General features: G+C 39.4%; 1 pseudogene; it reads left to right on the top strand.

Annotated features, from left to right (window-relative positions):
* LOC132136989 (complement C5-like) overlaps positions 1-23,922 on the top strand; it is a 41,092-nt pseudogene that overhangs the window by 4,888 nt on the left and 12,282 nt on the right.

Below are 23,922 nucleotides of genomic sequence, written 5' to 3'. Positions count from 1 at the left end.
GTTCCACATAGTGCCCCCTAGAGGACGCAGTTCGAAGTTCTCTTGAAAGGGATCTGGTTAGTTTTTGACAACCAGATGAAGTTTGCTAAGAGATGAAAGTCTTGCTGGTAAGGCTATTAAAGAAGAATGTTGAAACTGGTCTATTCATTAATCTTTGTTTGTCTCTGTATTATTTTATTCACATTGTGAATTTCATTAGTTATGGGATATGGAAGATTTTGGCCACCTATGCAGACACTTTTGAAAACACTGCCATGGCTGAGTTTGAGGTCAAAGAATATGGTAAGAATATGGTTGTTAAAAAAAAGTTATCTAGACATTCAGTTTCCATTATATCTTAAGTCAAGCTATTTTTTTCAGTGCTGCCTAGTATTTCACTCCACATTCAGCCCGAGGCCAACTACGTCACTGAGAACAACTTTGAATCTTTCCAATTGAAGATTTCAGCCAAGTATGTTTTTCCTGTTTTACCTCATGTAAATACAGTATCGTTCAAACATTTGTGGTCAGTTTTATTTGAGTTGTGTTGTTACAAGAAATTTTTGTTTAAAATAAATGCTATTAGTTTTGAAAAATCTGATAATCAAAGAATAGTGTGAAAACTAATATTTTTTCCCCCAAAAAATATTAAGCAGCACAACTGTTTTCAACACTGATAATAAGAAATGTTTTTGAGTAGTAAATCAGGCTATTAGAATGATTTCTGAAGGATCATGTGACTAGAAAACACAGTTTTGCATCACAAGAATAAATTACATTTGAAATTATGTTAAACTGTTAAAAATTACAAAGTTTTAAGAAAACTATTTTAAATTGTAATTATATTTTATATTTTGCCGTTGTTGAAAATTGTTTAAATTTGTGTATATGTGCTGGCAGGTATGTTCATGGAACGCCAGTTAGTTCAGCAAATATTTTTGTGACATTCGGATACAGTTCTCCAGATGAAACTGTCATGATACCAGCAACCTTTTCAAGATTCTTGGTCAGTGTGTGCACTCAACAAAATTTTTTTTAATGTTTGATGTCAGAGAATACATTTGTTTTGGGCTTTTGTTTTAGCTGAGAAATGGAAGGGAAGAAGTCAACTTAGACATCAAGTCAGCTTTGTCAACAATGCCAGATGGGCCTCAAAGTCTGAGAGCCATGAAAAAAAACAGCTTTCTTCGAGTGAGAGTTTTGTTACAAGAATCAACTGGTAGGGTCCAGTTAGTTCCACAGACATAAGAGTGTGTTATCTAAATTTAAACCATCAAGCAAATAAATGTGACAACCACTTAACAACATTGGAAACCCCTCTTCATTATCAGGTGGTATCTCCCAGGAAGCAGTGCTCTCAAATGTGAAATTTGTGGAAACTCCATTTACGCTGAATCTGATCGCATCCCCTCCTTTCATCAAACCGGGTCTACCATACTCTATGAGAGTAAGAAACCTGTCTTCTCAAGTAGTTTTATTATATTAGAACAAACGTATACTGCCCTACAAAGGCAAAAGACCTTAACTCGCTAGAGTGTGAAACTGAGAAAAAAAGACTTGTGTGAGTTAAAACTTTATTTTTACCCCTATTTTGAAGTTAATGTACTCTGCCTTTGCATTTTCTACAAAATGTGAGAAGTCACACCAAGGCAAAAGGCAGTAACTTCCACATTATCAATATTTGGTTGCTTATCACCTTTTACAAAATCATTATAGTAACACCTGTCTAAAATCTAATGATCATAGGCTGTCTCATATAAGCTATTGCATATAATAATGTCACCATAGTAATTAATTTATTAACTTGTTTGTTTGTTTTTTGACTGTAACAAGCAGACTAGTACAGTCATGGCCAAAAATATTGGCACCCTTGGTAAATATGACAAAAGAAGGCTGTGGAAATTGATCTGCATTGTTAATGCTTTTGATCTTATATTTTTAAAAATTCACAAAAATCTAACCTTTCATTGTATAATGAGAATTTAAAATTGGGGGAAATATCATTGTGAAATAAATGTTTTTCTCTAATACACATTGGCCACAATTAACAGCACCCTATTATTCTATACTTTTTGAAACATCCATTTGCCAGTTTAACAGCTCAAAATTTTCTCCTATAATGCCTGATGAGGTTAGAGAACAACTCACAAGAGATCAGGGACCATTCCTTCATCCAAAATCACTCCAGACCTTTAGATGCACAGCTCCATGTTGGTGCTTCATCTCTTCCGTTCACCACACTCATTTTCTATAGGGTTCAGGTCAGAGGACTGGAATGGCCATAGTAAAACCATGACCCATTTTTGTGTTGTTTTTAAGGTTTGTGTTTGGGTTATTGTACGTTTGGAGGATCCAAACATGGCCCATTATACAGTAAGATTTTTAAGAGAGTCAGTCACCTTTTGATTTTTCATCTGTTGTTATTTGATAGAATCCATGCATGTATTCATCCATGTATCTAAACTAAGATGTCCAGGACCTTCAGCAGAAATCTAGGCCCACAACATCAAAAATGCATTATATTACATAGTACACATGGGGTACTTTTTATCCCTGTGTGCACCAAACCCATCTTGATTGATTTTTTTTTTCGTTTCATCTGACTATCGAGGCCAGTCCCTTTTTAAGTTCCAGTCATGTCTGATAACTGAATATGCTTGTTTTTGGTTGAGCAAGGAGAATTTTTCTTTAAATCCTCCCAAAAAACATATGGTGATGTAGGTGCTGTTTTTAAAATTTTTTAAAGGTTTTCTGACCCCAAAACTAAATGATTTTCTGCAGTTCTCCAGCTGTGGACTTGGAGACTCTTTGGCCATTCACCATGCATTAGGACGATATAGACACACGTCCTCTTCCAGGCAGATTTGTAAAATTTTATTTTAATTGGAAATTCTTAATTATTGCCCTAATGGTGGAAATGGGAATTTCCACAGCTCTAGCTCTTTTCTTAACCACTTTTTTATTTTGTGAAGGTCAGTTATCTTTTGCTGCACATCAGAAATATATTCTTTGGTTTTTCTCATTGTGATGGATGATTAAGGGAATTTGGGCTTTGTTTTCCCTCCTATTTATATTTCTGTGAAACAGGAAACCACTGTTGGATAATGTCATGTTCATAATCAATGAATGAGAATATACTTTGGGAGATATTTTACTCATAAGAATTTCTAGGGGTGCAAATAATTGTGTCCAATGAGTATTTGAGAAAAAACATTTATTTCATAATGATATTTCCCCCCATTTTAAATTGTTATTGTCCAATGAAAAGTTAGATTTTTGTGATTTTTATAAATAAATAAAAGATTAAAAGGATTAACAACACAGATTAATTTTCACAGCCGCCTTTGATCATATTTACCAAGGGTGCTGAAATTTTTGGCCGTGACTGTAGTTAAACATGAGTGCATAGTGTGGATACCAGTTTATTTGCTATGCTTAGTAACGTAAAAGAATGCTAGACAAAGCATAATTGCTTTTATATTGATTTGTATGAAATAGTCTAACCTAAAAGAATTAGACTTGTGGATAGATGTGAATGCCAAAAAGCCGGAATAATGTTCGGAATGCTTGAGGATTAAACATCTCCGATGACGTTAATGTTATGGATCACTCGGGAGGCTGAGGAGTAACAGACAGAATGGTTTATTGAACAGACACAAGCAGAGGAGCAGGTAGTGTAGGGTGGAGTTAGGGATGGATCCGTGCAGGCTGGGTGAAGACGTCAGAGGAGGAAGGTGAACCACACACACGCACACTGGGGATCTGGATCTTCGGAGAATCGCTGGAGAGAGGTAAGTAGAAGAAGAGTTAGTCCTTAGAATTAGCATACAGGTAAGACCCTGTTGCGAACGAGACCGGACATCGGTTGAGTGCATGTGTGTGGTTTTTATGGTGCTGAGGTGATTGGGTGGTGTTGAGGATCAGGTGGATGTGCTTAGTATTCCGGTGAGGGTGTGCGTAGTGATTGCATGGAGGTGGAACCTGGCGTGTTTGTAACAGTACCCCCCTCCCCACGGCCCGCTCCCAACGACGTGGTGGACGTCCTCTTCCCCTGGGAGCTGGTCGGTCAGGATGATTGGAGTGGAAGGTGTCGAGTAAGTTAGGATCCAGGATGTCGTTGCGCGGGACCCAGGAACGTTCCTCTGGACTGTTTCCTTCCCAGTCCACTAGATATTCCAGTTGTCCACCACGCCGCCGGGAGTCCAGGATGTCACTCACTGCATAGGCTGCGCCGTCATCTAGGAGGAGTGAAGGGGGGGCTTCCGTTTCGCCAGGTTCTGTGGAGGGAGAGACAGAAGGATGGTGAGGTTTAAGGAGAGACACATGGAACGTGGGGTGAATCCGGTATTCAGGGGGTAACTGGAGTTTGTACGTGACCGGATTGATCTGCTGGATGATGGTGAATGGGCCAATGAATCTGGGACTTAGCTTGCGGCAGGGCAGACGCAGGCGGATGTCTCGGGTGGACAGCCAGACCTTCTGACCGGGTTGGTACGTTGGGGCCTCTGGTCGGCGAAGGTCGGCTGTCGTTCTACGTCTGCGTAAAGCCCACTGGAGTTGGTGGTGTGCCGCGTCCCAGACCCTCTCGCTCTCCTTGAACCAGTAGTCGATGGCGGGGACAACCGAGGGTTCACCTGACCAGGGGAATAGAGGTGGTTGGTAGCCGAGTATGCACTGGAATGGAGTGAGTCCAGTGGTAGGTTGACGAAGGGAGTTTTGTGCGTACTTGGCCCACCCAAGGAACTGGTTCCCGGAGTTCTGGTGGCCGTGACAGAAGGTACAGAGGAAGCGTCCAATCTCCTGAACCTTCCTCTCCATCTGCCCATTTGACTGGGGATGGTACCCGGAGGACAGGCTGATGGCCACACCTAGGAGTGAGTAGAAAGCCTTCCATACCCGGGAGATGAACTGGGGGCCTCGGTCCGAGACGATATCCTCTGGGATGCCGAAGTACCTGAAGACATGATTAAATAACAGTTCAGCCGTTTCCATGGCCGTGGGCAGACCCTTCAAAGAAAGAAGACGACAGGATTTAGAAAATCTATCCAATATGACAAGAATGCAGGTATTGTTATCTGAAGATCGGTTATGAAGTCCACCCCTAGGTGTGACCACGGGTGATTGGGAACGGCTAGAGGATGGAGCTTGCCTGATGGAAGATGGAGAGGGCTTTTGGATATGGCGCAGCTTGTACATCCATTCACGTACCTCCTGACATCCGAGGCCATGTTGGGCCACCAGAAGCGTTCCTTCAGCAACGAGAGGGTTTCATTCACCCCCGGGTGACCAGTGCCAAGCGATGTGTGAGTGGAGTGTATGAGTGGAGTGCACCGTGTCCTAGGAATACACTGAAGTTCCGATGGGCAACCCGGTGGGGTGTTGGTGGTAGGCTCGGTAGGAGGAAGGGTCTCAGCGGACCAGGTAATAGGAGAGACGATGACTCTTTCTGGAAGAATGGTTTCCAGATATTTGGGATTCTCTTCGGGGGCGTAACACCTGGAGAGGGCGTCAGCCTTCACATTTTTCACCCCTGGGCGGTATGAGATGGTGAAATGGAAGCGGGTGAAGAATAACGCCCAGCGGGCTTGTCTCGGATTTAATCTTTTGGCCTCTCGAAGATACTCTAAGTTCTTATGATCTGTTAGGACCAGAAAGGGGTGTTTGGCTCCCTCCAACCAATGCCTCCATTCTTCCAAGGCCAGTTTGATGGCCAACAGTTCCCGGTCGCCGGGTTGAGTTTCCGGGAGAAGAAGGCGCATGGGTGGAGGTGACTGGAATTCCCCTGCTGCTGAGAAAGGACCGCTCCCACTCTGGTGGTCGAGGCGTCGACTTCCACGACGAAGGGTCGGTCGGGATCGGGATGGACCAGGAGTGGGGCGGTCGTAAAGGCCTCCTTAAGGATGTGGAAGGCCTCTGTGGCAGCAGGAGTCCAGGAGAGAGATTTGGGTTTGTTACGGAGGAGACTGGTGAGAGGGCTGGTGATGGTACTGAAGTTTTGTATAAACCGTCTATAGAAGTTGGCAAAGCCAAGGAACCGCTGTAACTCCTTGATGGTGGTTGGAGTGGGCCAATCTCTGACGCGTTTACCTTCCCCTTGTCCATCCGGATGCCACTGCTGCTGATGTTGTATCCAAGGAACTGCACTGAGGGCTGATGGAAAGAGCACTTTTTGGCCTTGAGATACAGTTGGTAGGCCCTCAGGCTTTGCAGGACCTCCGCAACATGGCGTTGATGTTCTGCCAGGCTCTGGGAGTAGATGAGGATATCATCAATGTAGACTAGGACTAACTTGTGGAGGAACTCCCGGAGCACCTCATGGATGAAGTCCTGGAATACAGAGGGGGCGTTAACAAGTCCATACGGCATCCCGCGGTATTCATAGTGGCCTGTAGGGGTTATGAAGGCGGTCTTCCACTCGTCCCCCTCTCGTATCTGGATGAGGTTGTAGGCGCTGCGGAGGTCCAACTTGGTGAACACAGTGGCACCACGGAGATGTTCCAAGGCAGCTGGGACGAGGGGAAGTGGGTACCTGAACTTCACTGTTATATTGTTGAGAGCCCGATAATCAATGCATGGTCTTAAACCTCCGTCTTTTTTCTCCACAAAGAAGAAACTCAAAGCAGCAGGGGAGGTCGATGGACGAATATAACCCTGAGCCAGGGCCTCCTTGATGTACTCCTCCATGGCCTTGTCCTCAGGAATGGATAGGGGGTATATCCTTCCTTTAGGCACTGGTTCACAGATCACGGCAGCAGATCGATTGCACAGTCCCACGGCTGGTGTGGAGGCAGCTTGGAGGCCCGTTTGGGGCAGAAGACGTCACTGAAGGGGGCGTAGCAGTGAGGGATGGCGATGGATTGGTTTTCCACTGGGCTCTCTATTGATGTGGAACAGACTGGAAGAGGTTCAGGGGAAGGTGTGGCTGGAACTGGAAAACCTGAGATGCAGCTCTTGAAACAGGCGTGGCCCCCTTCAGGATTTCGCCTAGAATCACGTCAGCGGTGGATTCCTCCAGAACCAGCAGATGGATTTCCTCATGATGGAGTAGTCCGGTTTGGAGGGATATGGGACCCACACTATGACGCAGGCATCTCCTGCTTAACTGCTTGCCGGTGATAGTGTGGACTTGGTAGGCTGACGGCGTTGCCGTGGTAGCGAGCTTGAGCTGACGGCAGAGGTGCCAGAGATGAAGTTGCTGGCTGACCCAGAATCGAGGAGGGCGGAATCTTGAAGAGATATGTCAGCGGCAGTAAGTGTCACAACAGTGGTGAGTGGTTTCATTTGGTATCTTGAAGGGAGAATGGGACGAGGAGGACGGACGGGGCATACAGCGATGGCATGCCCCAGGGCTGCACAGTAGAGGCACAGATTCTGGGCCAGGCATCTTTGTCGTTCAGCCATAGAGAGACGATAGGAGTCTAGTAGCATGGGTTTACTGGCTGGTTCTGGGGAGCTGATGGCCTCTGGTCGGCAGAGTGGCGTAGAGGAATACGCCTGGCCCTGGTGCTCTTCGAGGCACGACTGCATACGAATATCGAAGCGGATGTACAGCTGGATGCATCATTCTAGCCCGATGGTGTCCTCGTATGCAGCGAGATGCAACCAGTTGTAGCCGTGAGTGTCCTTCGGAGTGCATTAACCAGATCTTGAAAGGGGTCCGTGAGGCTCATTCTTGTGCCTGGCGGTGTTGGTTCCGGTCTTTTGTTACGGATCACTCGGGAGGCTGAGGAGTAACAGACAGAATGGTTTATTGAACAGACACAAGCAGAGGAGCAGGTAGTGTAGGGTGGAGTTAGGGATGGATCCGTGCAGGCTGGGTGAAGACGTCAGAGGAGGAAGGTGAACCACACACACGCACACTGGGGATCTGGATCTTCGGAGAATCGCTGGAGAGAGGTAAGTAGAAGAAGAGTTAGTCCTTAGAGTTAGCATACAGGTAAGACCTTGTCGCGAACGAGACCGGACATCGATTGAGTGCGTGTGTGTGGTTTTTATGGTGCTGAGGTGATTGGGTGGTGTTGAGGATCAGGTGGATGTGCTTAGTATTCCGGTGAGGGCGTGCGTAGTGATTGCGTGGAGGTGGAACCTGGCGTGTTTGTAACAGTTAATCACCATGGATTGATTTTATCAGGTTACAAGAAAAGGTAGGATATGGATTTAATTGTGAACTGTTAGTAGGCTACTGATTTTATTAAGTCCACATGAATCTTCAAAGGTTCTTCACGATTACATATTGCTGCCAATGTATCTAATCTTTACAGTGCTTTGTTAGATGGAGCTGTTTGGTAGATCGCAATCTATCTAATTTGTTTGTCTACACCATAATTAAAATGTGGCAGACTTTAATGGACAGTAAAACAAAGGCAGAACACCGTAACTCAATGTAAACGTTCCAAACAAAGTGAAAGATTGGTAACTGGTGTTATACGCTGCTCTGCCTTGGTTTCTCCAGCTCTTTTCGAAGTTACGGTTGAGATGACCCATTATTTTCTCTGACAAACAACAAAATTGACTCAAGATACTTACAGTATAGAAATGATAAAGGATTTCTTAAATGTCCCAAAAATATCAATAACTAATTTTCGACAAAAAATGAAGTTACGGTCTTTTGCCTTTGTACGGCAGTATATATACATAAATGTTTCATCCATCCTAACATTTTGGTGTCATTCTGAAACCAGGTCTTGGTGAAGGATCCTTTGGGTAAACCAGTGCAAGGTGTGTCAGTCAAGACAAGGGCAACAATAACCACAACTGACAATAAACAAGATGACTTCAAATTTTTAGGGTACAAGGATACATTGACAGTGACAAGTCGGAAGGATGGAATTGCTTACTTCAACTGTAATATACCAGCTAATGTGAAACAAGCTGAATTCACTGTGAGTAAAACTGTGGCCTCTTTTTTATTTATTTATTTTTGAAGGGACCAATCGGCGAATATTTCGGTCAGTCAGTCAAGTCCTGAGTGATATAAACAAGAGTAGGTTAAAAATATAGAGATACATAGTCTAATCAGGTAATTATTTATTAAGCAAAATCATATGATATGCTAAATGTTTTTATATTTATATTGTACTCATTTTAGTTTGAGACAGAAGATCCTTCTTGGAGTCAGGATCCAGTTAAACTAAAGGCGGAATCATATGTGTCTGTCAACCATCGTTACCTGTACATCAATTTGCCTGAATCCTCAGTATTTGAAGTCGGACAGTACATTTCCATCGACGTTTACTTTGAATTTCGTGACTCCCTTTCTCTGAAGACCTTCAGCTACCAGGTAAAATACAGATTCAGATTTATGCATTTAGCAGACACTGTTGTCTAAATCAGATTACAAAAGAGGAACAAAATCATAAAAAATTAATTATTACCATCTGAATCAGATGAAACTCTTTTTATTAATTTCTTTTAAATTTTCTCTTTTATGTAACATATTTTAAATATAATTTTAAGGCTCACATTATATATTTCTATAAAACAATTGATTTTTAAACAGATTTTTGTCATCATAGTCATTATAATTATTAATAGTCATTTGTCTTGATACGGTCAATGTTATGTCAACCCACTACCATTCAAAAGTTCAGGGTTGGTTGGATTTTTAATGTTTTTAAAGACTAGAATTATTCGAGAAAAAATACAGTAAAAACTGTAATATTGTGAAATGTTTTTACAATTTAAAATAATTGCCTCTATTATCATATTTTTTTAAACTTAATTTATTTCTGTGATGGCAAAGCTGAATTTTCAGCATCATTACCCCAGTCTTCAGTGTCAAACAGTTATTTTAGAAATCATTCTAATATGCTGATTTGCTGCTCAAGAAACATTTGTATTATTATTATCAATGTTAAAAACACTTGTGCTGCTGATTGCTTTTGTGGAAGCCATGATAAAAAAAAATTTCAGGAATCTTCAATGAGTGGAAAGTTTAAAAGAAAAGCATTTATTTGAATCTTCTCTAACATTATACATGTTTTTACTGTCTCTTTTTTTATCAATTTAATGCATCCTTGAGACTTTTAATATAAGTAGTAATTTCCTATAAAATAATTACAATAATTGTACTAAAACTAAGCTTTTAAATCCACATCTGATCTAACACAGTCCATCTGAATGACACATATGTTATGTTATAGTTTAATTGGGCCTGCACTGAGCTCAATCTATATTTGTATATCTGTTGTATATTTTTTCTCAGATCATTTCCAGAGGAAAAGTTGTGCAGTTTGACACAGTTAAGTGGGCTGGTCTAAAGAGTCAAAACCTCAACATTAAAATCACCCCTGACATGGTGCCATCTGCCCAGCTAGTGGTGTACTACGTTGTGTATGTTGAAGACAACCTAAAATCTAATGACAAGGACCCTCTAAAAAAGGTGAAATAGAAGATTTGTTCTAAAGGAAGTTCTGTACAGTCAAATATTATAAGTTAATATCATGATAAAAATGCTTCTGATTGTCGCAGGTGCTACAACGTTGAGCAAAGTGACTTGGGTTGTGGAAGAGGAGGAGGCAAAAATAATGGTGATGTGTTTGACCGTGTCGGCCTTATGTTCATCACCAATGCGAATGCCAAAACCTCTAGCACAGGTACAAGCTCTGTTTTAAGTTAATATGTGTGATTTGTTACATTTAAACATCTCACTACAGCACATAATAATTTTCTGAAACACTGGCAAATGCAATCGGGTTTTTTTTTTCCTTTTTTTTTTTTTTTTGCAGAGGGGGTTTGCTCTGACTTGGTTAGGCTGAAGCGTTCAGTTGACCTGGCACAAAAGTTTGAACAATTGGGTCTGTTTGCAAGCATTTTATGTCTGAAAAACAGTATAATCTAGACCTTTTTTATCATGGCGACATCATCAAAATACATTTATTTCCACATGTTTGTTCTATAGACAAATCCTTTGGGTTGTACAAGGGTTGCTGCTCCTCTGGGACAGAGAGTAGCCCGATACTCGAAACCTGTCAACATCGTTCAGAGAGATTGTCTTATCCTCCGTAAAAAAACTTTTAAATCCTTTTAAATATGTCCATTTAATTTTACTCTTACATGAAATCATATTTTTACGTTTATTATTATATAGTTCTCTAAAAGATTTTCATTTTAAGAAATTCCTCCTTTTTGTTTTGTAGTGCCATTGTTGCATAAACACCTAATAAATATTATTCATAATAAATAAACATTTTAAATTATAAAAGACTAATTATTATAAATATCGACTTACTATGCAATTTTGTTCAGGAGACTATATTTAGATATTGCTACTGTAATTAATTACATGATAAAATAATTTCATAATAAGATATTAAACTTTTTATTATGCATATACACCTGTTTGTTTACACTGTGATAAGTGTTCCAGTGAATCATTTCATCTTTCTGAAAATATCTAGAACTTTTGTTGCAACTCAGAAGAGGCGGTGTAAGTATGCTTTCTTGAAATGTTGCATCCAAGCTGTGAAGCCACGTAAAGAGGATGTGGATAACATCATACTAAGTCGCGCAGGTATGGGTGTTTCTTACATGCATCATTATCATAATGAACTTCTATAGTAACTTTAGATGACTAATACATACTGTATAAAGGCAGGATCTAAATTTCTCAATTACACAATGCAGCAATGGACTTTCTGCTGAATGCGATGCCATCTCAGCTTAGGAGCTACTTCCCTGAGAGCTGGTTATGGGAGGAACACACCAGCATGTATGAATACTTTCAATTGAACCATAATCCCTTCTGTTTAATCGATAATCCTTATCTTTATATAAGAATTATGAAAAACTCTCTTAAAACTTTTTTAATCTGTTTTAAGGTCTGGCTCAGTAAGCATTACCAAAATTATTCCAGACTCACTGACTACATGGGAGCTCAAAGCAGTTGGGTATTCAGTGAGGGTGAGTTAACAAGCTGTATTTAAATTATTTGTTTTAGCATCACCTGGTGGCTAAATTGCTATCAGAGAGGCTGAAATATCATTAACTATTGTGAATGTTAATAAGTGACTGATCTACTTATTATGTGAATTATCTACTTATTAACTTACAGTAGCACATTAAACCTATAAATGGTTAGTCCATTCTAAAATGTAAATTCTGTCATTATTTACTCACCCTCATGTCATTGCAAGTCTGTATGACTTTCATTCTTCAGTGAAATACACACAAAACAAATGTGTGTGTATATATATATATATATATATATATATATATATATATATATATATATATATATATATATATATAAACATATAATTTTTTTCAATATAATAAGAGTAAAAAAAAGAACCAAAACTATTTAGTTCCCACCATATTCTGGTTATCAACGTAACCAGAATATATATATATATATATATATATATATATAATTTTTATTAAAAACAATTTTGCTCCACTGAAGAAAGAAAGTCATATAGGTTTGGAACAAGGTAAGGGTGAGTAAATGATGATACAATTTTCATTTTTGCATGGACTATCCCTTTAAGGATATAATGTGAGTAACTGGTAAGTTTATAGTAAGTACATACTAGTAAGTAAGTATCTCTGGCAGAACAGAACATTGTATCCCAGTATGTGCTCAACCAGACCTTACTTTTCTTCTGTGATTGAAGAACCAAAAGTAATTTCAGCCACTTTTTTTTCTTTTCTACTTTACTCATTATTCCACTGGCCTGACAGAAGTTAAGATCCTTTAAACCAAATTGAATTAACATGCAAATTGACTGAATCTGTTTCCAAGATGAAAACAGGATGCAACCCACATGCCACATAAGTAGGTCATGTGACAACAAAATACTGTTTATAAAGTAGCATTTCCAACCATATGAATGAGCCTCACAAAGACGGTGTTCATAACCAACAATGTATTCTGGAAAACATTACCATGTATTGTGCATGCAGACTTTTGTTTAAGGTGTTTTTGGTTCTAATCTCAGACTCTCCTGTTCACTTGGCCAGGGATCTGTGTCTCAGAGGAAAATATTCAGGTGATCCAGGACATTAGTGTAGATGTGCCCTTGCCTTATTCCATGGTTCGTGGAGAGCAGATTGAGCTCAGGGGTTCAGTCTACAATCAGCGTTCGTCAAGCACTCAGGTATAAGGTTCAGTTCTTCATCAGAAGAATGACTTTAAATAGAAATTATACATTATGATCTACAATAACATTCAGAAACTTGGGGTCAGTACATTTTTTTTAAAGAAGTTAATAATTTTATTTTTCAAGGATGCATTAAACTGAGATACATTGATGAATGTATGAAAAATGTATCTCAGTTTCCACAAGGATATTTAGCAGCTCAACTGTTTTCTTTGGCAGTGACCTTGTGTTTCTTGAGCAGCAAATCAGTATATTAGAATGCTTTCTGAAGGATCATGTGACACTGAAGACTGGAGTAATGATGCTGAGAAATTTGCATAGCCATCACAGGAATAAATGACATTTAAAAAAATATTCAAATAGAAAATAGTTATTTTAAACTGCAATAGTATTTAACAATATTACTGTTTTATTGTATTTTTGATCAAATAAATGCAGCCTTGATGAGCATAAGAGTACCTTCCTTCAAAAACATAAAAAAAAATCGTACTGACCTCCAAACCTAGCAATATGTGTATCTGTTTATTTATGTGACTACCACATGATGAGTTAATTACAGTTCTTTTTCTCTCTGTATCTTTCTATATCTCACACAAAAACGCATAGTTCAGTGTGACTCTGACAGCAACAGAGGGAGTGTGTGTGTTTCGTGGAGCACAACAGGGGAAAGATGGAAGGCCACATGAAAACAAGGGGCAAATAGCAGGTCATTCAGTGGCCTTGGTCACGTTCTACATCATGGCATTGGAAGCAGGCACTCATACGCTCACTTTCACTTTAACAACTAAATGGGGCTCTGAGAGTGTGGTCAAGAAATTGAAAGTGGTGGTAAGATGCAATACACAGTCAGTGCTAGAAGACTTTTTAACTATTTTATGACAAACATACAGTACAAAAATTTTGAATATGATTTCTCATGATATTCTTTAAAATTATGTTTATTGTGAACTAAATCACTTAGTATGCCTGAGATTATGATCTGATAGCCTAATGTTCTGGTATTCACAGCCAGAAGGAATTAGAAAGGAAATACAAAGTGGTGGAAGAATAGATCCAAATGGAGTCTTTGGTAAGGATGTCTGAAAAGTAACAGCATGCTCTCTGTTCATGTCGTGATGGAGTCTCACACCATTTCTTTTTCCTTTTTTTAGGCACATCCATGCGGAAGCTTCAGTTTAAAAATGTTATTCCTCCAAACATTGTGCCCAAGTCAACTGTGGATCGTATTCTTACAGTTAATGGTATAATGTCTGTGAAGCTTGAGCATATTTGTGCAAATGCTAAATGACACTTTTATATGATATACACTTGTATATCAGATATTGAACAATAATGTTACTTTTATAAACTGTGTAGATTAAAAATAACTGTTCTGGAAGTTCCAAAAGCCCAGTAACCCCTTCTTTATATTCAGGTGAAGTACTGGGAGAGCTTCTGTCAATAATAAATAACCCAGAAGGTTTAAAACAGTTGACTAACCTGCCACGGGGAAATGCAGAGATGGAGCTCATGGGACTCCTGCCAGTCTATTATGTCTACCACTACCTAGAAAAAACAGAGAAATGGGACATTCTGGGGAAAGATGCTGCAGCGAGTAAAAGGGAATTAAAGAGGAAGATGCAAGCTGGTGAGATGTTTGTTTTATAAGAGTAGAATAAGTATTGTAGAATCACTGAAGACTTTTTTCTCACATTTAATGTCTATCATTTTTATTATTATTATTATTATTATTTTATTATTTTTTATTATTATTTATTTTATGTCAGCATTTCCTGTAAACTCAATTTCTATATAACAATAAAATAATTTTATGATAATTTTTATTCAATAATAATAACATTTTGTAATAAAAAAAAAATGATTTTCAACACTGCAAAAAAAAATTGGTTCTTCTTGTTTTTCTAAATATCTAAACATTTTCAAATCAAGATACATTTACTAAAGAAGTTAAATTACTTAAAATATTAAGTCTTTGTTTTCTGAGAAATGCATCAAAATTTTGCTTGAAAAAAAAAACTGCCAGTGTAGGAAAAAAGATCTTTGTTGAATCGGTTTTTATTCTTCTAGTAATTTTGCTTTTTAAGTTCCTTCACTGTTCCTCTCTAGGCATCACCAGCATCACGTCATTCAAGCTGAAGCATGAACATGCCTTTAGCATGTGGTCGAAGAAGCACCAATCAGCCAGCACATGGTAATCAACTGCTCAGTTTCTTAGTTTTCCTCACTGTTTTTTTTTATTTTTTTTATGTAGTACAGAAATATCAGTGCACACAGAGATTAAGTAAAATATTATGTATTCACTTGCTACATTGCACATGTGTACAAAATCTTTTTAGGGTGACTGCTCTCATAGTCAAGACTCTTGCTGACATGCATGAATACGTCTCTTTGGAGTCTGAAGTGCTGATAAACACCATCAACTGGCTGATTAAAAATTGTCAGAATGATGATGGCTCCTTCTCTGAGAAATCACAAACTAAACCACTTGAACTCATGGTAGGTGAAAAAAAGAGTGTTAATGATATAATACTGTATTTTGCTGCGTTTTGATCAAGATTGCCTGGTTTCTTTAAGGATGACAAAGCAGTTGTCACTGAAAAGACCATTTACCTCACATCTTTTGTCATGATAGGAATTAAAAATGCCATGAAGGTCCCAAATGTTAACTTGGAGGTACAACTACCAGGAAAATCAAATCATTCAAACCTTAATGTTGGATTCTTCAGGCAAATCATTCATATGTGTTTGTCCTTTCTCTCCAGGTCTTTAAAAATGCTATAGATCGTGCCGCGCAGTACATCATCTCTAACTCAACAAAGATTGAAAGTGTATATGCAAGAGCCATTGCATCTTATGCTCTGACACTGGTAGACATCCATAGTGTGTCTGCAGTTGGTTTTTATGAAACGCTCAAAAAGCAGGCTCAAGTTGATGGTAAAATCACATTTGGGATATTCCACACACTTTTGACCAAAACATCAGCACAGTTTAGTCCCTGTCACATTTTAACACTATGTGAACCAGTTGTCCGTACATTTTCAGGGAACCCAGCCACAGTTCGTTTCTGGCAGGAGTCCAAACTCCACAAGGATTCATTAAAACCCAGTGACGTGACGGCAAAGACCGTTGAAACAACCGTTTACGTCCTACTTAACACTTTAGTCAGAGGTGATTCCACATATGCAAAACCCATTCTGAACTGGTTAACACAAGACCAGAGATATGGAGGGGGAGTCCATTCAACACAGGTACTCCAGTGCAAGCTGGCTTGTATATTCTGTTTTTGTAAGCTTGTGATCTGTTTTTGTGTACATAGTTGTGATCTGTTTTTCCTCAAATTTTCAGGACAGCATTCTCACTTTGGAGGCACTTACCAAGTACAGCATCTTAGCTAGTCGAGCCACTTTAGACATGGTGGTTGATATTGAATACAAGACTAAAGGTGACATCAAAAGAATCAGACTAACTCAGCAGAATCCTGTGCATAAACCAATTGAGGTAAGATGTCAAATTTTTTTAATTACTTATAAATTATTTATGAATTGAATGTCTTCTGTTTTCCTTTTTAAAGGTGACCCAAAATGATGATATAATCATCAAAACTGCAATGAGCTCTGGTGTGTCATTTGCCCGTGTAAGTGAACATTTTATTTAACATTACAATAAACATTCCTACGAACTAGTTTCATATTACAGTGATGGTCTAAACATAATTTTAGATGATTTTGCACCTGTGAAAACTCAAATTGTTCCATTTGTACATTCAGCTCCTTGGTTTACACCTGAACTGCGTGAACATAAAACTAAAGGCCGTAGAGTAGAGAGTTTGCATGCCAGGTCTGTCCTTACTGTTCATAAAGAAATGTATCCTAAACATATTCAATACTACAAAAAAGCATTGTCCAAAACTAAATATGATTATTATTCCAACATATTTGGAGTCAGCAATGGCAACTCTAGGTTTCTTTTCTTGGTGGTAAACAATATTTTGCGACCTATTTTGCGATTTTTTTTTTGCCATCTGATATGTATTCCACTGACTTATGTGATAGTTTTTATTTACTTTTTTTGAGGTTAATTAAAAATATTTATCAGCAATTTCTTATTAGTACTTTCCACCATGACACTTGTCAATTTATCTCTCATGCACCTCCACACTCTGTTTTCTCTACCTTTACATCTGTTTTCTATACCTTTACATCAGAGATTGTGTGTCTGATAAGTAAATCTAAATCTATGACTTGTCAGCTAGACCCTCTACCAACTCCTAGTGAAAGCTTGTTTACCAGCCCTGTCGCTGTTGATTACTAAAATTGTTCATGCTTCACTTGTCTCTGGTTCTGTACCTCCTTCTCTTTAAGCTGCTATTATTGTATGAAAGCCCAACGACGCCACCCAGAGGTATCTTTATGCTTATAACCTTTTTAATGCTTGGGAAAGGCTGAACAAGTAAAGACATGACCGGACAAGTATCAGGAGGCAGTCCATTATGCAAGAAAAGTGACTACTGCATTTCAATCAGGACCACTTCCATCAAGTATATTTATGACAATTATATTGCATACAGCCATGCTTGGACAGAGCGGGGAGAGCAGCAAGACAAACCCCCCTGGGGTACAGAACAGAACCATTATATGCATACATAATTACACTGTACTATTACATTTTCTAAACGAAATGTAATAGAGACTGCTTCCAATGAATAGACTGTAAAGAAAGAACAAAGTTAGATCGGATTATAGTTTCAGTTGGTGGAGTTGGAGGAAGGAGTTAATTGCAAGCAGCGATGCAATGGAAGAGACGCTACAGAATGGGAATTTAAATAGACCACATGTGATAGGTTTCAAGACTGGATTGGTACACGTCAGGAACAGCTGACTGTCGGCTGATGCAAGCGTGACTAACGTGGTCTGACTGAACTAACATGATGCTTTCAAGCAGGACCACTTCCGTCAAGTATATTTATAACAATTATATTGAATACAGTTAGTGTTGGCAGTATGGTTATGTTCTGGGCAACACTGAAATGTTGCTTGATGCTATATTTATTTATTTTAAGTGTCTAACATGCTGTAAAAATCACATAAAGGGGCAAGCGTCACCCCAAGTGAAGCAATCAAGGATGTGCAACAAGCATGTTTCTTAAAATGCTTAAAGGGTACCTAACATACACAGTTTCACCTTATCTCATGTTAATCTTGAGTACCTATAGAGTAGTGCTCCATCCTTATCTCCAAAAGTCTTTAGTTTTGTCATATTTGTAAAAGAAAATCACAGCTTCTGATTCTCTCCGAAAAAAAAAAACGAGTTCCTGGAGGCATGCTGTGGGTGGAGCTATAATAATTATGTTACGTGTTGTTTCCATTAACATATATTCACTTATGTGCTGATTTCCAACAAAAGACAGAAATCTGATGCAGTTGTACTTACCTGAATGGGGTCTTTTACAATGTTTAAATAGCAAATGATGTGCAAATCCAATGTCAGCCTGGTCTTGTTTATAAAACATTCGTCACTGAAATGATGAGAACACAACAACGCACTTGCTACACTCTATTGCTGCCCCGGAAAAGCAAACCTCATCCACGGTTCTTGTAACGCTGGGTTCTTTGAGAAGCTGAACATGGTTAACTTTTCCTCACATCCAAAACACACTTATTTGGAGACTATGCAGCGCTGTCAACAATTTCCCGATGAAGCATGTTTATGGACGAGGTCTCGCTATCCTTTGGTTGACTTGTACATGGGCGTGCTTTTCCTGAGAGAAATGCTCATAAGGAGTTCCACCATCGTCTACGTCATTAGATCCATGATCGAAAAATAACCTGCGGAAACTTGTACCACCCAAAAGGAAGATTTTCGGCTCAGAAATTCTCCACTCATCCAAATTGGTTATGTTTAACATGAAAATCCAATTCTTTAAAGGTCCCGTTCTTCGTGATCCCATGTTTTAGGGTGCTTTCACACTAGCACATTTGGTGCGCACCCGGGTTTGGTGCTAGCCTGGGAAAACCCAGACTACTTCCGGCTAATTTCAATTCTCTCTACAGAATAGTCTGGCAAAGAGGACTATCTAGCTCGTTTCTGTGCCGCCAAAATCGCGGCACCAATCAGTAACGTTGAGGCGGGGTTTACACGATGATGACAGCGCAGCGACGGTAAAGCAGATTTTGTACATTACAAAGATGGATGCTGCAGAGGAACATTCGTTCGAAACTGCTATCGCGTCTGTTTTAAGTGATTTAAACTTTAACTTTGCTTTAAAACCGAGCAAAGAACAACACTTGAAGCCTTCATATCTAAAAAAGATGTTATCGCATACGCGATACTCTGCATACGTCATCTCCTTCATCGCTCTGATTAGTTTTAGGTCTATCCAATTGCGCCCAGAGGCATTTGAACGAGGTCCGTCGGTGACGCCCCTTTAGAAACGAGACGTCTAATAGGCTTTGCCAGACCCTAACTCAGTTTCAACTGAAAAGGGTCTGGTTTTAAACAGGCTAGTTCGGTGCCGCTTTTAATGACAAATTATTTGATGAAAATGTGTGTTTGTGTGTGTGTTTCACTCACTTTCCTGATGAGCGTGACTAACGTGCTGCAAGCAGAGAGCTGTACATCTCATTTATGTTCGCCTTCAACGTTCTTTAGAGCATTTTCAGTACATTCGTAAGACAGACGCAAGTGCCGTTATACCAAAGCTTTATAAACGAAACGAACAGTTCAAAAATGTAATACATAAAAGTGCAGAGAGTAATATTATGCATTTGCCGCCTTCTCCTGTGCTGTCGTTACCGAGCAACGGGGTAAACAGCTGCTGGCTTGATGACGCAAGCGAACCACGGTTCGGACTCAAATATTATAATATGAACACAGTCCAGCGGGGGGAGGGGGGAGCAACTGAACTCGGGTTCGGACCAGGCAAGTGAACCAAGTGTGAAAGCACCCTTAAACTTTAGCTATTGTGTAATGTTGTTGTTAGAGTATAAATAATATCTGTAAAATTCTAAAGCTCAAAGTTCAATGCCATGCGAGATATTTTATTTAACAGAATTTGCCTACAACGAACGACCCGTTTGGACTACATCCCTCTAGTTCCTGCAGTAATGAGGTCACTAAAACAGTTTTTTGACTAACCTCCGCCCACATGAATACACAAAAAAGGGGGCATGGTCTTGTTGCACTCCAACGGAGAAGAGGAAGTGTTGCGTTTTGTTTGTTGCCATGTCGCCGAAACACTGTTATTTTCATCTCGGAGTCCAATCACCTTTGTTTGGCCTTCCCAGGGACGCTGTACTTGGAGATCAATGGTTACAATTTATGTTTAACTCGGTTCCCGAAAATTATAATCCACATGTAAAACTATGTGCAGCACATTTTGCTGAGGACAGCTTCCTTAATCTCAATCGGTTTAATGCCGGATTTGCACAAAGATTATTCTTGAAAGATAGAGCAGTTCCCTCTTTGTCTGGAGAAGGCGTTGTTTATGGACCACAACCGGTAAGTGTATTTTATTATTTAAGTTGATGCGTTTAACAGTATCTGTAACTTATTACACAAAGGGCAACGCTGTTTTGCTCTGTTAACTAGATGGTAGGGCTGTGCAAAAAAATCTAATGCGATTTTCATGCGCATCTCTTCAGTAAAAACGCTCCTGTGATTATAAGTACATCTCCAGCACGTGCGTTCAGATCAGGATTGCCATGTTTTCAAAACAAATCCTGCCCACTTGCTTCTCAAAACTAGTCCAAAACAAGCCCAATCGTTGCATTTCCAGGAGGGTAATGTGCTCTAAGCTGCTGTCGAATCACAACACAGGAACCGCTGGCACAATCAGAACTCATTACGTATTTTCTGAATGAGGGACTTCATAGAACAAGGAAGTCATCAGCCCGTTTTTATGACAGTGAAAACAGTGGTATACAGATAGGTGAAATGTGTAAAAAAATACTGTTTTTTTTACAAGCAAAACATGAACACGTTATATTGCACACTGTAAACACAATCAAAGCTTCAAAAAAGCATGAAAAACAGGACCTTTAACACTGTGAACAACTCTGAATCCATGAAACACCATTGTAGCCCCCCTTTTAAAGCAAATGTGTGATTGTAAAGGGGAAAGCATACGGCCCTTTGCTGCGGCACAAGGAGCATGTAATATGCATTAATGCTGTAAATTGCATAATGGAGGGTGGTAGTACAGCAGGGGAAGCATACACCCCTTGGAATCTTAAAATGACAGTCCAATCTGAATGAAATGCTCAATATAAACAGCTCAGTCAGAATGAAATTGCCCAAACCAAAATGGTAATCGGTTTGAGAGGGGTGGAATAACCTATAATCCTGCCATGTAAACATGTTAAACCGATTACTTTGTATCTATGTAATCACATCAATAGTCGTAGTCATCAGAATGGAAATGTGATGTCGGCAACGCTGTGCATTCTGTGATTTGTAGACACTGACATTACAGTAGAGACTGGGAAATAGTGGACGTAGAAGATAAAATTCCAATGATGCATTTAACACACATTAAAATGGAGAACACTTTCTTATGTGTTAGGAACAGTCATATCTGCTCTCATGATCAGATCGGAAAGCTGATGTAATAAATGAGCACAATGTACTGCTTTTCAGCTTAGAAACAACACAATGATAGTGAATACTTTAAAGGTCCCATGACATAAAAATTTCACTTTCTGAGGTTTTTTAACATTAATATGAGTTCCCCTAGCATGTATGTGGTCCCCAAGTTTCTAAAAATTTTAATCGGTGCAAATCGAGATTTTGCTATCTTTCTCTGCCTTTGAGAAAACGGAAGCTCAAACGGGCAGATCTGGAATCTCCTCTTTGTGACGTTGTAAAGAGAAATGTTACCTCCCCTTTCTCTGCTTTGCCCGCCCAAATATTTACATATAATTCAGTCGCAATGTCAGCACAGGCGTTACAAACAGACTTTTATGATATGGATTCGACAGCACCGCCACAAACAGTGAGTAACAGTGTTCATTAATGTCTGATCTGTGATCAGTGATTTCTGATGTGTAGTTAATCATTCAAGTCCACACAGACTTTCTTTCTAAATCGTTTAATACTGTTTATGCATCAGTGAATCAAGCCAGTGACTAAACGATCAACTACACGTCATACATGCCAACCCTCCCCGATTTTTCCGGGAGACTCCCGAATTTCAAAGCCCCTCCCGAAAATCTCCCGGGCCCACCTTTCTCCCGAATTTCTCCTGATTTCCACCCGGACAACAATATTGCTACACCATCCGTCACTGGGCGCCGTTTCAGACCGAACAATAATAAAGGTTACACCTCGAAGTCAAGCGCGGCAAATTCAGAACGGAAAAAGAAGCAGAAGAAGAAGGGGAAAAGGAAGAAAGAAGAGACATGGCGAATAAAAAGAGAAAATATGCCTGCAAATTCCTAACTGAATGGAAAAAAGAATTCACGTTCATCCAGGACAGCTCGAAGGGGAAGGGATATGCTGCCTGCAAATTTTGTAGATCAGACTTCTCCACTGAACACGGTGGCCTAACGGATTTAATTACACACATAGGGTCAGAAAAGCACAAGGCTGCGGCAATGCAGCACCAGTCACAGCCCAGTATTTTGGGCCATCTTTCAAAAGGTAGACCCGATGGTGTTATTTATGCCGAGACAAAGATGGCTATAATATGTATAAATTATGTACAAATAAATGAATTATATTCTTCTTTAAGTTTGTTTGTGTGTGTGATTATATATAAGTCCCCCCAGCCCCCCCCCCTTTTTAAATATCTCCCTAATTCTGAGGTCTCAAGGTTGGCAAGTATGCTACACGTTGTTTCTCTTAGTAGCATGAAACAAATCTGTTATTTAAATTGTGATTTAACTACAGAGAGCGATCAAAGAACGCTCCTTTTTTTCCGGAGCTGTCACACATCGCGAGTATATCTACACTCTTGCCCAAACTGCCGTTACAATGAATGACGCTGTTATGCTGCACAACGGAGCTCTTACTGTGTTCATGTGTTTGCTGTTAGTTGTGGTGAAAGCATTTTGTGAGAGAAAACGTGTTGCAATAATGACGAGATCACTGCATTCACGCGATAAACAGACTCTGTCTACTCAGCTCATCACTGCAGCCTTTCATGTGATGGGAAAAGATCGAAAAAATAATTATATAATCAACAAATCCACGATTGGTTAATCTCGGTAGCTGTAGTATTTGAGAGGGTTCCACATGTAATACGCATTTCAAATGCAAAGATGTCAGCCAATCACAACAGTTGTCGTTTACTCGGAGTCTCACAGCAGACACGCCCCTTCAAACAGAGCATTAAAGCCAGAGGGCTATTATCAGGATATAAAAATGCTTTTTATTTCTAAATTTTAAATGTAAAAATCATACCAACAATATAAGTACACCTAAGGAAACATTAAAAAGCATTTAAAGAAAAGGAAATAATCCATGTCACGGGACCTTTAATGAAAACAACAACTTGAACAAAATTTGTCATTTGTATGAATTATTAGTTTCATGTGTAAATGTTGTGTGATAGCTCGTTGCAAGGACTATCTGCCTCCATAAGCACCCCCCCCCACCCCCCGGATTCATTCTTTAGCAAAACTTTGTGAGGAATTGTGTATTTTTCCATTTAAGTACAGATTTTTCTATATATATTGTAAGGGAAACAAGTCAATTTAGCTCAAAGGGAATCATTTAAGATTTTAAAGGGAATCACTGTTTCATAGCTGATCACTGAGATGCCCTGCGATTCACTGAACGAGGTGTTTATAATTCAAATCTGCATTGGATATTACTATACAAACTATAGTGAATCAATTAGCACAGT

Source organism: Carassius carassius, chromosome 4 (genome assembly GCF_963082965.1).
Source record: "Carassius carassius chromosome 4, fCarCar2.1, whole genome shotgun sequence".
Lineage (NCBI taxonomy): Eukaryota > Metazoa > Chordata > Actinopteri > Cypriniformes > Cyprinidae > Carassius > Carassius carassius.
The sequence above is the reverse complement of the archived record's forward strand: the minus strand, read 5'-3'. Positions and strand labels throughout refer to the sequence as shown.